Consider the following 13,495-nt stretch of genomic DNA (forward strand, 5'->3'; position numbering starts at 1 on the left):
ATGGATGGATGGATGGGTGAGTTATCACAGTCAGTGACACACAATACTGCCTGGATGTCCTTCTTAATATGATGATCCTTCATTAGACTCTGAAGGTTCCATTAATACTTCATTATATTTACTGTGGCTACCAAATATATGTTTCTGACGTTACACACAGAGTTAAACTGCGCCTTTTCCACTCTCTTGGCTGTGGCTGCCACCGGTTACCATTAAATAACAATTGGTTAGCTCTGTCATTAAAATACATAATGACATTCATGCAGTGCCTTGCATAGAACATTTAATGTGTGTGTAAGGAGGGAAAAACATGAGGATGAGCCTTGTACGCTAACTCTAAGGTACGGCTGAAAATTGCTTGGTTTCATGCATGCGCACAGTTTCATGAATCTAACTTTTTGTTGACATTCTCATTCTTTGCCTTTTAGGCCTGGGTGAACTTTTAGTATGCATCCCACGTAATCTTTGATAAATCAAATGGCTCTGGATATATTAGACCCAAGATTGGTCTGTAATTTCCTTTTTCCTGGTAAATCAAATCCTGGTCTAACAAAAGGCATTTGCAATTACAGCACTAATCTTTTTTTTTTTAACTACTTCTAAACTTGGCAAAAATGGGGGAGGATGACTGAGCCCACAGAGAGTCCACAAATGCACGGGGGTAATATACAAACTCCATGCAACAAGACCGGGAATCAAACCCAGAACCTTCTTGCTGCATTGCAACAAGCCACTTTGACACGTACAGTCAGTCTCCTCTCTGGAAATCCTCAATACAAGTTACATTAGATGCTAGTAGATATAATTCTTGCACACAAATGCACAGCCTTGGCGGTTTGCTGGAGACAAAATGCATTCTCACTGCAACTCAACCGAATCATGGTCTGGCATCACTATGCTTAAATTAGCAGCTGTGACCCTGCCAATGAACAGTTGTCTAGTCCAGTTCAGTGCCTGGGATGTGTTAACAGCGCATCCCAGAAACTGGACTCTGGCACAGTAAAATGTGCCGCAAAAGTATGATGTAAAACCACAGTCACAACCAGCTATATGATTGTAAAGGAGAGACAGAAGGTTTGTTAAGGTTTCAAGACCTCTACAGATTCAGAAGAACACTGATATGGATGGTATCAACTTAGCTGATTAAATTAAAAACAGCAGGCATCTTCCACTAAAACCTGGACAGTGTGTATATTTTCCCACTTTGTAGACATAGTAATCACCATCTCTAGAGGAGTGACTGCCATTTTCTGGGAAGGAAACCAAAGAAGTGGTCAAAAGTGGAAAACACAGCCAATTACAGAAATTACATAATTCATCTTGCGGACATGGTGGATGAAACCCGTGCATCAAGGTTTGGCAAATTTAGGTACAAGAAAAAAGCAAAGTAAGCATCATTTTTGCACCCAAAACATGGCCAGTAAAAGGAATTCTGATTTCGATATGGTCTGTGATTTCCTTTTTCCTAATAGTGTTGTCATGTACATGAAGTGCAAGATATTTCTTAGCGTTAGCGCTGTTTTATCATGCCAAAATGCACAGTGAAGCAAAAAAAAAAAAAATAAAAATAATAGAAAATTATGTTAATGATGAACTAATTCTTATCTTGATTTATTTTCCTTGGAACTAAGCAGGTAAAGTTAAAGTTCAATTTGACATATGTGTTTTTCCGACCTCCACTGTAGGGGACACATCCTAAAAACAAATACTAATTTCGCTAAATTATGTTTTTCAGTCCATCAACTGAAACAAATGCTGTGCATTGAAGAAAACAAGCTCAAATATTTTAAATGAGATGTAAAGATAATATTAATGAGTTAACACAAATCATCAAATGTAAACAATTGCTTATATTAATTTTCATTTAATTTGAAACTCAAGCTTAAGCAGTTGCCTGCTATATATAAATTTACTATATAACTATTGTCCACTTAAAATTTAGAATAAATAGTGATTTTTCTCTGTATTTTTTTTTTGTTTCAGGTGCAGTCTTAACAAAAGCAATTTAGGTTTTTTGTTTGTAAAAAAATCCACAAGTTTACATCACCATTCTAATACTGTTGCTTGCCAAAGTACCGTCCGAAAAAAACCATGGGTTTGTTGTAAAGCTAGATTATTATTCCTGAATCGTTACCATATGTCCAGTCTTTGAGAATTTCTCGACATAATTGAAGGCTGGATGCACATTTATGGACAGGAATGATAGGATCTAAGCATCATTTGTAATGACAGGACAGTAAATTAAGCCCAGAAGCAAATGCTAGAGTATTTTACTAAAGAGTTTCACGTATAGAATGAGAAAAATCAGACAGTTCAACACATACTAGAATGGACCTAATTCAGGGATAAAAGTCCTAGTGATTTTCCAGAAATAGAAAGCAAATAATAATTTGGTCTCCACCGATTCTTTAAGCAGTTGTTTTCCTGCCCAGATTTTGTGTCAGCCCACCTACAGTGTATTTGATTTGGAGTTGACTTGATTTGGAACCCAGCACAGCCACTCACTAACACCAAGCAAAAACAACATTACATGCCAGGCTAAAGCCATTCAGAGGCTATATAAAATTTCAAAGAGATCTTAGGATCTTTGCTTATTTTTGGTGTAGATTGTAACTAAATCCAAACTAGTTAGATTTGAGCCCTGCTGAGTCAGCATTTGCAGCATTTTGAATCATTTATCAGTATTACACATCTAGATAAACGGAGCCTTGCCACTAATTTCTTATAAACCAACATAACCTCAGCAATATTGTGGAGCTTATGGGAGATCCAGTGATTAAGTTTTCTTGAATTGAATTTAGGTTTAATTTTTGGATGCACCATTGTAAAAACCATTTTAAAACTTAATATAGTTTGGTTTAAACCACTCTGTATGTTCAGGATAATTGCTCTGCTGGAACATGAACTCTCAGCCCACTCTAGTTTTTTCATTGACACATTTTCTTTCAGAATTGACCTTCAGCTCAATTAATCTTTTCACCAAATTTGACTCTTTTCTATTCTTTCCTTACACCATTCCTACAATAACAGCTTCCTTCTAAGGCTCAGTTTCATAAGAGTACAACAGGTTATCTCAACTGTGCTGCTAATATCTAGAAAGTTGCCTTCGGCTTCCTAGCTCCCTCTCCTATTAATGCTCTCTTTGTCTAATCTGTGTGATTAGGTGAATAATTATAGATGAGGTTGTTCTGAAGCTATATTATACCCTTTCTATTTTTATATACGATGGAATATATATATTATATGAAAATGCAAAGCATAAAAAAAAAGATTTGTACAACTAAAAGAGATTGCGTATTTCAATCAATGCCTTATATTGCTCAACCACAAACAAGCAAAAACAAAGTATCTTATTTTTTTTTTTTTTTAAGTTTGTTGTTGTAATTACACAAAGTTGTGGAAAGTTAAAAATAGTCCACATTTTTAATGCATGTGTATGTTTGTCTGATATTTTTCTTTTTTATCTAAAATAATATGGCCTACAGAACACACACAAATATTATAATATACTTGTATAATATACTTAATATTTATGGTCAGTTTAAATTGTAACATTGCAATTTCTATTATCTATTCTATTCTATTCTATTCTATTCTATTCTATTCTATTCTATTCTATTCTATTCTATTCTATTCTATTCTATCCTATCCTAATAATATCCCATAATATTTTCCAGTTACAGGATTCCTAATCCCTTCATTCCATTTTTGTATTTATTTGTTAGTGTTGTTTGTTATTTATATGGTATAAAATCTGCCAAATTTCCTTTTATAATGTAAAGTCCAGACCCCCATTTAAACATAAGAAGATGCCAATTATGTTTGAATAATATTTGAGTGAATGTTTTTACCGCGCTTTCTAAATGTTGGCCACAGAATCTGCTTTCTACACCTGCAGATCTGTTCTTGCCTGTCTATAGTTTACAGGGAGGGGAAATGTCTTATTCTTCTTTGGGCGTCTTGTCAAAGAAAAGTTGTTAGGAAATATAATAGCTTGCAATCGAAGCTTGTAATTTCCATTATATCCTAACTGCTGTCCTGTTATATCAAGCAGTGGTTATGTTCTACTATACTGATATCAGGCAGCAATGCAGGCAAAGGCAGCTCTGATTTAAGGCAGATGTGTAAAAATATCCTGGAAACAAACAGCCATAGTTGGCTTCGGCTGCAAACTGACACACAATTCAGTTTAGCTCCAAAGTAGAGCGGACATGATCAGTGAATTCAAAAATCACTGAGGAATAGTTTTTAGTTTTTTTTTCATCTAACACTTTTTATGAAGAAAAGAAACTTTAATCTCTTTGAGTTGATCCTCTGATTTTTTGCACATGGACAACAAAAGCTTATTTTTCATGTTCATGTATTGGGACACATTCTTACAAAATATACCTATGTGAAACAGTATTTACAACCTAAGTGGTTTCCACAGGAGATTTCGACAATAAAATACATGCCTGTTTCACATCTATTATCATAAATACATCTCACTTCTTCAAACACCTGAAAAAGCCTCGGAAAATCTTTCTGACCTAGAAGATAAGTTGAAACTAGGACAGAAAACTGATATTTCAAAGGTTTGCATGTGTTAAAGCACATTACAACTTGTTAGTGTGCATAAAACTGATATTCATACAAGCTGCAAAGTGATTTGGATGTGGAAAATTTAAAAGCAGAGGGTGCAAACTTTTTGTATCAGCGCATGGATTTTTGGTTCTGTTCAGTTTTCCCTTTGGGTTTTCAGTTAGGCTTGGATTTGTGTTATTCTTTTTTTTCTGTTAATACTTTTAATAGTAAGAACAAAATTGCTTCTTTAATTGCTTATTGTCTGGTTTGGTGGTGTCTCAGTTATCTCTTATTCAGAATTCCTTAGCCTTTGCTCTAGTTTTACTTCATGTCATTTATTGTAGGTTACATTTCCCAGTTACTCTCTATTGCTCCTAGTGTCCCCTTCCCATTGGTTTCTTTGTTCTTTCTCTGCACACCTGTTCCCACTCACATCAGTCCTGTTAGGCTATGTTCACACTGCAGGCCTTGATGCTCAATTCTGATTTTTTTTGTGAAATCCGACTTTTGAAATATGAACAGCAACGCAAAAAAAAAAATCAGATTTCACAAAAAAAAAAAATCGGAATTGAGCATCAAGGCCTGCAGTGTGAACGTAGCATAACAGGACAAAGATTATGGTAATGATGTGAGTGGGAACAGGTGTGCAGAGAAAGAACAAAGAAACCAATGGGAAGGGGACACTAGGGGTAACAGAGAGAACTGGGAAATGTAACCTACCATTAATATATATATATATAAACAGTTACACACAGTTTTGTCTTTGCTGAATTGTTGTCTTTATTTAATATATATATATATATATAAACAGTTACACACAGTTTTGTCTTTGCTGAATTGTTGTCTTTATTTAATGTCTGCATCAGTTCCGGTGGTCAGCCACCTCCAGTGTACTCAGTACTGGTTCCTGTGTTCCTTGCCTGATTACTTTTGTTTTTATACTCCCACTGCCTTCATCATTAAATCTACAAGAAGAAGCTGGGCTCAGCTACAAAATTTTACACAACCTGACATATGTAGATCATATTGTACAGTAATGACCAAACCTTGCAAATGTATGACTTTAAGTCTCCCAGTTATTGGTGGTGGAATTTCATTGCAATTTAGTGCTTCTTATTTTTATTTTATGTTTTTGCAGATCAGGCCCTAAGTGTCAGAACATTTGATAGCTTCCTTGATCAAAGATAAGAAATACGCTAATAAAACCAATGTCAGGAGGACGGAAAATGGCAGATTTCAAAGAAGCTACCATTACTCAGTCATTATTTTACCGGCTATCAATTCATAAAGAAAGTGTTTTTTTTAAGGTTAAATAACAAAGTTTCTTTGTGTCATGGTTTAGGTCCTGTTCAAGTTTTATCTCTGAGTTTTCATTGGTCTTATTTCCATTTTTGTGTCCTAGTTATTTTTGATTGTATTTAAGTTCTTAGATATTTCTTGTTTGCCCTCTTGTGTCAGTCTCCTTTTCCCTAGCTCCCTTCTTGCCTCCTCTGTTCACACCTGCTCCCAATCTGCTAATTGGCCTGGTCTTTGTTTCTCTCTCCCATATATCCTCCTCCTGTTCAGTCACTCGTTGCTGGTTTGTTATCATTTTTCTTTCCCCTCTTCTTGTGAGTATTCCTGGTTCTCGGTTTTTGTGGATTTATGTTTTAGATTTTGGCTTCTGTTGAACTTTTGGTTAATTAAATCTTTAAGTGTCTGCATTTGGGTCGTGTCAAACCTCCACCCCCACCATGACACTTTGTCTATTGATTTAAACTCATAAGAGCTGAGACTGAAGGCAGCCTACGTGATCTGAAGTGGTCTTAACTGTTCTACTTATAAGGCTAACATCAGATTACAGTTTGTTGATTTGGTCAATACCCCTATTAATGTGCTTATTAAAAGTCATGGAAATAGCAGTTTCCACATTTAGATATTGGCTTTAGTCCTTGGAAAGAAAATCAGCTTTCTCTATGTTACAGTTTTTTTTTCTTCTGTTTTATTACAGTGTTTGTACAGCCCTTGACATCCTCTTGTGTCTTCACTAGGCCCATGTCGGGTCTGTCATAATAAAATCAGATCCTCAAGAAAATAGTTTGCCTGACAATTTTGCATTGAAGATCACTGATGCAAACACTGAGTTCATAATGATTCTGTGGAAATTGTTTTATTTTTTTCAGCTCTCCTACTTGTCTAAAACTGATGGTTGTTAGTTTCATAGCTTCCCAGACTTTACTTGGGCATTCATCCATGATGAAAATGCCTGCCACAGAGGCCTTTAAGTTTTGTTTTCAATTTATTCTTATTTTCTCAAAGATCAAACATGTGTTTTGTCACAAAACCAGTTAGAGGTTTACATAAAACCTAACAGAGACTGACTTTCTATGGATTTAATCTCAAAAAGTTTAGTAGCTAAAAGATGCAAAATAAGCAGTCTGCACTCCTGGATTCAATATGTCCATCTGACCCTAATAACTCCTTCCGCAGATATGATTAACAATGTAAATTGCATTAGTTTTAATGATAGAACCTTTGCGACAGTGGATACACAGTTTAAGACACATCATTAATTCACAAATGCCTCTTATATGTGAGCTCCTGGTGTTCACTGTTATTCAAATTCTCACCTACAGAACGGGTGTGTGTTTTTATTTGTACTTGTCATTCCACCTGCCTTTACATTGAATTGAACAATAAGCTGGAATTATTTTCTTATAAGTTTATCTTAAGGTACTTTGGTATGTTTGCAATCACAACACCACTGAGATTATAGATTTTTCTTAAATTTAATGTAACTTTTTCAAATTTAAGCACCACAAGCTTATCTATGTATTCATTTGTTCTTTATTTGTTGTGTTTCCTATTTTTTATTAGCGTCATTAAAAGGAAAGCTGTCAAAAACTGAACATAGACCAACTGTGGTACTGTTCAGCGAGCAGCTGGTTTAGGGAGGCGTCATCAGGCTCATGTATGATTGTTTATTCAGATCGTTTTTGTCTGACATGTTTTAACCTCCTCGTTGTTTAGCCATAACCCTTACAACCATTGCAAAATGTTGTGGAAAACAAGTCTTTTATAGTTTGTTTATGGAAGTAAATCATTTCAAGTCTGCTTACACTATGTAAAGTAATACAGGCATACTGATTGATGAAGATCGGATTTCTGGGTAGGTAAACCGTGAGAAGGACAAAAACTAGGACGGTTATATTCCATTGGGAAGGAAAGAACATGACTAAATATTTCTGTATTATAATGTTATCACCAGAAAAGTGGTGTGAGGAAGTACATTTGCATAAGGCTACATTAAAGCACTTTTTTTTTTATCAGCTTTTCTCCGTGTTCATTAATGATTGTTAAATTCTGCAGTTGTTTAAGGCTCTTCAAATTTGAGAAGGATATAAACTTATTGATTATATCCTTGATGAAAAACAAAACATTATCATATAAAAGTATATAATTTTTGGTGCTTTAGATATGTCCATTATTATGATACCTTATTTTCGTTGAGTAAAACCATGTGGCATACAGCTTCTTAATTATATAGTCACCTTTTTTCAAAAAACAAATGTCTCTGGTTTTCTTGTAGACTTTTTTCCAGATGATACCATTTTTTTCCCCCTACATTTATTGCCAGTCCAAATTATTTTCATGAAGCCAAAACACTCGCAGAAGCCATTTATTTCAACACTTCTGCCTTGCCCATCCCTGCATTATGGTTTGCTCTTTTTCTAAATAAACGCACTTCTGCTGTTGTGCAACGTAAACAAAGTAACACTATGAAAGTGGCAGTGTGTATTTTTGTTTCTATGCGTGGCAAACAATTTTAAGACCTTTTTTTTCAAACTAGTCTGTTCGTTAGGCATCAACTTGGGGATGGTTTTACAATCTCAATCAGACGAGATTTTCCTTCTCCCTACATTTTTACTTGGCAGCTTAGAAAGATTTCTAGCTTGAAACATGACAATTGCATTTCAGGGATATAAATTAAAAGACTACTGCACTTTTCAGCATTTACCAATGATGTCAGTTTTAGGCTGAAGGCTTAAGGATATATATATATGACAATATAATTGCATGTACAAAAATCATTCATTTAAACTATACATGTAGCAAAGTACAGTGATGTAAATACTGAACATAATTTTGTGAGACAAAGTTACACGGGGATTGCTGTTCTGTGATTTTCAGGGTGATAGGACTTGGTGTGCACAAACAAAAACAGTGAAACTGTGTGTGGCCTTCTTGTACTTTTCATCCCAGGATGATGAAATATGTGAGCCTGCAGGGGTGCTTCACTTCGAAGAGAGACAATGCTGTTCAGGCACAGGCCTGTTTTAACTCTTGGAGATGCAGTTTTCCTGTATGTGCTGATCTCTATCCATGAGCATGCAATGCAAGAGGGGAGTATCTCTGACTTATTAAGGGAGATAACTGTCTGTAGGTCTATAAGGGGCTTTTACAGTAGCCTTTAGTTCTTTTTGTGTTTTTAATTGAGCACCCAGTTTTTTAAACTGGGCCTGAGGCTTAAAGCGATGATCAGACATGTTTTTGTGGAAAGTTAGATGCTGCTATGATTATTTTTGAAAGAGGGATAGTCAAGTTTGATGACCGTGAAGGTAAGAGGAACACAGTCCTCTGTAATGCTGGGTAATTACTGTCAGGCTCTTTCTGACATCAGTAGAAAAGGATTATCCACTAAATGTTCCTTTTAATATGAAATTTACACTGAAGTTAAAACATATTTTAAATTAAAGTGTTTAAATACTTTATGGAAAAAAAACTTTATCCTTTTTCAAGCTCCACCAGCAAACATTTCAGTATTTTCATATACATTATACTTAAGGAAGGTGGCAATTATTTTTTTTGAACAAATGCCCCAACATTATAAACATGTTAACAAACTGGATATTTTTGTTCAGGAATTAAGTTTTCAGATTACTTCAACAGATTTGCTCTTGTACTTTAAAAAAGAACTATAACTAATAATAACATGAAAGCCACACTGATTAGACTCTTTGGTCAAAATTGTAAAGTAAAACATACATTTGACAAATTCTTTCTCCAGCTCACTCTACTCTGAGTGCAGGGTGTGGAACTTCAACTACAGTCACAAGGCCTTGAGGAACAATTATAAACTTTCCATTCCTAAAAAACATCCGCTATAAGAACCCTTGGAATGTAGGGAAGTGCAGGCCGTAGCAGCTCACCATGGCAAAAATGTTGATTGCAAACAACTAAGTGCTATTATCAAAATGTTCTTGGTGTAAATACACTATTGATATACTACTGAGTATTCACTAGCATTGAAGTAAACATTTAATTTTGAATATTGAGCATACCGTAATTCAGGCATGTTGGTCCTAAAGGATCGCTGTCCTGCAGGGTTTGCCTGCTCCAGCACAGCTGATTTCCATTAAAAGCTGATTAACAGGCTTTAGTTGAACTGCAATCATCAGAATCAGCTGTGCTAAAGATGGGAAACCTCAAAAAACCAGCAGGACAGCTGGGCATGCCTGGCGTAATAGGGCTGCAAAACAAAAATCCTGATATGAAAAATTATAACAAAACAATAAATTCAATTCAGTTAAATTTCATTTAATGTTATTCAGTTCAGTTCATTTCCATTAAATTAAATTCAATCTATTTCTACAGCATCAGTTTTCACCAAATCATCTCAAAGCACTTTAATTAATTCAAATGATATAGGCAGATTGGTTGGAGTTTTATTTTTATCTAAGGAAACTCAGCAGATTGCATCGAGTGACAGACTTGCAGAATTCAGTCCTTCTGGATGGCTCAACGATTTGCTTCTTAAAGGTACTTCAAATCGTTAAGGACACTTTAACCAGAGCAGAAGTGTGTCAGTGATTACCAAGATAAGGGCTGTCCTAATAGTACAGGCAGTATGGAAGGAGATGGGAGGAAGAAGTAGGATGCTTCCTATCAGTAGTTCATTTAGTATATAGGGAACTCCTGAGCTTTCTGTTTACCCCATAGGAGCTATACATTTACCCACAATCCTTTGCATGACTGGATGTGTTGGCACAACCCACCTCACTGAGTTAACAAAAAATGCATAATTTTGTGAAATGTACTATGTGTGAAACATGTAAATATATGGGTCTTAATAGGTCTTGGGTTTTATATGTAGAACTCAATCCGTTCACTACATTTGTGTAACTTGTTTCTGGAAGCCTGTAGTCCCAGTTTGGCCAGCATTATCTAGGTACATGTCCATCCCGTAGTGATGTCCATAATGCTGAAGGCATTCCGGATTAAGTTCAGCAGTCCCGAGTTCCTTTCCTAAACCAGATAGACTTCTTACTGTTTAAGGAATATGAGCAGTTTGATGTGTTTGAAATAAGCCATTGATTTTGCAGCAATCCCTCTTACCAAGCATGCATTCAGCAACATTGGAAAGAGGATCTCCCCACTAATTGAAAGAAATTTCCTGCAAAGTTAGTGGCAGTGTGAGCGGCCTTTTACAAAAACTGATTCTGGTTTACTTTCTGGCTCTTTTAAGACTGATTAACCTGTTAATCAAATTTTAATCTCGCTCAACTTCTCATCCATAACAAAACATGCTGCTATTCGGATGTACATTTCTATGCTGCTGAATAGCAGAGAGGCAAATCAATAAAACATGATCAATTTATTTAGATTTTTCTATTAAATATGTTCATAATTGTTCCATTTCATTTAATTTTTACTCCCTTTTAATGTGTTTCAATACTCAAGTGTCTGTCACATCTCAGTAATGTATATTCAAACAGGCCGGATGAGGATAATAACCAGCAACAAGGTCCCATCACCTTATAGGCTATTCATTTAGGAGGTTCAGGCCTGTTTAGTTGCTGTAGCTGCACTATTTAACCTTCACAGTGAGATAAATGGTATTTATATGTGCAAACACATATGGCTTTTGGTGAGCCACGCTCCATAAATCAAACACGTAGTGAAATGCATACTAAGAACAAAACTTATTGCATACTTGGCATACTTGAGATAGCGGTAAGGATATTAAGTTACTCTCTAAGCATCTGATCGATAGTTGCCAGTTTAGTTTTGCAAGAGCATCTTGTGGTTTTCTCAACTGGGCTTTGATGTCTAGACAGTTATGTTTTTCAAAGCAGACAACACAAAATCCTTTAAGAAAATTGGATTCAAGGAGCCACATTGTATCATGTTTTGTAGGTTGGCAAGTAAAAGTTAAACCGCAACTTTGTGCTTTGGCATGATAAAAAAAAAAAATAAATCACTGATATTTCACAGATGTTGCAAGAGAGGAAACAATTTGCTTCTTACTGCAGAGCATCAAAGTCTGCTGTGTTTTTTATTTTTGAGAAAATATCAACCACAATTATTTAAGACAAGAAACTGACAACAAAATTCTAAATGTACCTTTAAAATTTCATATCCCTAATAATTTCTGTCACCCAAACCAACTTGCTACCAGCACTCAACCCCCCTCTGATCTGTCTGTCTTTGTCGCTGTAAACCGACCACTCACTGCTTCTGTTATTGGTGTGCAGAGAAGCCTTTCTTTCAGTTCACCATCCTCTTTTTCATGCCAGTGGAAAATCATGTTGTGCAGCACAAAGCTGAGTAAACTTTTAATGTTGCTCATGTGAAGACAAACGTTCTGTAAGCAAAGTACTTTTGGCAAAATAACCCGAGTAAGCATGAGGAACTTCAGCGATTTTCTCTGCAACAATAAAGGCTTCCATATGTATGGTTAAAGATCTGATAAAATTTCCAAGCACACCCACTGAAGTCATCTTGACTCTAATAGCTGACTTTTATGTGAAGTATGCAATAATTTGCTCTAAGTTTGTGGGTATACATAATTTGAGGCAACTGCCCTACAGCTAGCTTCTTGTTTAAAACCTGACATGACATTTAGATACATCTATCTGCAGGAATGCATGAGAATTATTACCTAACTGCTAGAGATGGGTGCAGGTCTGAAGGCTACTATTGTAACATGATGTGGCTATGCCAAAAAGAGATGGGAGGAGATGGCAGATACATTTCATTAATTTACAACATGTAATAAAACTGATCATCTAAAACTATGTGTATGACAGCATTACTCCTCTTCAGTGTTTTCACAAAACTTCCTCACATACTTATTAATGTGCTTTTTAGTGATTTATTTCATAGAGCAGTATGTCACAGTGAATTCATGTATTCTATTTAAAGTGGAAAAAGAAACTCTACCTTTAAAGTAGGTCTGTTGTCTCTTATAGATGCAGGATTCCTGAAGCTTCCTGAAATATATTCCAGTTTATATCTCCAGTTCCAGAGAACCCCCGACTGTTAAGCAACCATTTTATTTCAAACACTCCTATCTGAGTCTTGCACTTGTTTGAAAATTGTTCTGAAAGAAAGTGAAAAGCTTCTTAGGGGCTAAAGGATCTCTGTGGCTGCACAAAGCTGCAGGTCCTAGTGCCTGCCCTCAGTCATGATTTACAGATGAAAAGTCTCCTGAATGCATGTGTAGGTGGTGGGATACATTTAGATAAACTCTCTCAAACAAATTAGCACAGCATTAAATACTCTAATTATTCATCTTTTAAAAAAAATTGGTGAAAATATTGAAATGATTGTTGTTTGTGATGAAAAAGTTTTACAGTTATTCCTTGAGCACAGTTGTAGAAATTCTAAGTAGAGGAGAGCATGAACTTGAAGCAGGCTTTTATATGACCATTAATTTATGACAGCCATCTCAGCCAAGGTTAACCTTTTGATAACATTGCCTAGGTTTCCAACCACTGATAATGGATCATAACAGTTTTATTTCTACTGCCCTCTACGGCAAGTTTTTAATGACTCCCTCTAGTATTGCATGCTGTTTTCTTTTTTTTCTTTTTTTTTTTGGGGGGGGGGGGGGTCATTTCAGTTGGCAAGAGGTATTTTTGCATCCCCACCACCAGGCGCGCTGGAAGCT

General features: G+C 35.7%; 1 protein-coding gene across 2 annotated transcripts in view; it reads right to left on the minus strand.

Moving 5' to 3' along the window:
• LOC107101302 (nerve growth factor-like) overlaps window positions 1–12,920 on the minus strand; it is a 27,202-nt gene extending 14,282 nt beyond the window's left edge. For both annotated transcript variants that reach the window (XM_015400169.1, XM_015400168.1), the window contains exon 1: window positions 12,766–12,920. The gene's annotated coding sequence lies outside the window, so the exon portion shown is untranslated. The remainder of the gene's footprint in view (window positions 1–12,765) is intronic.
• Between the last annotated feature and the right edge of the window lie 575 nt (window positions 12,921–13,495).

Source organism: Cyprinodon variegatus, unplaced genomic scaffold (assembly GCF_000732505.1).
Source record: "Cyprinodon variegatus isolate N-32 unplaced genomic scaffold, C_variegatus-1.0 Scaffold1079, whole genome shotgun sequence".
Lineage (NCBI taxonomy): Eukaryota > Metazoa > Chordata > Actinopteri > Cyprinodontiformes > Cyprinodontidae > Cyprinodon > Cyprinodon variegatus.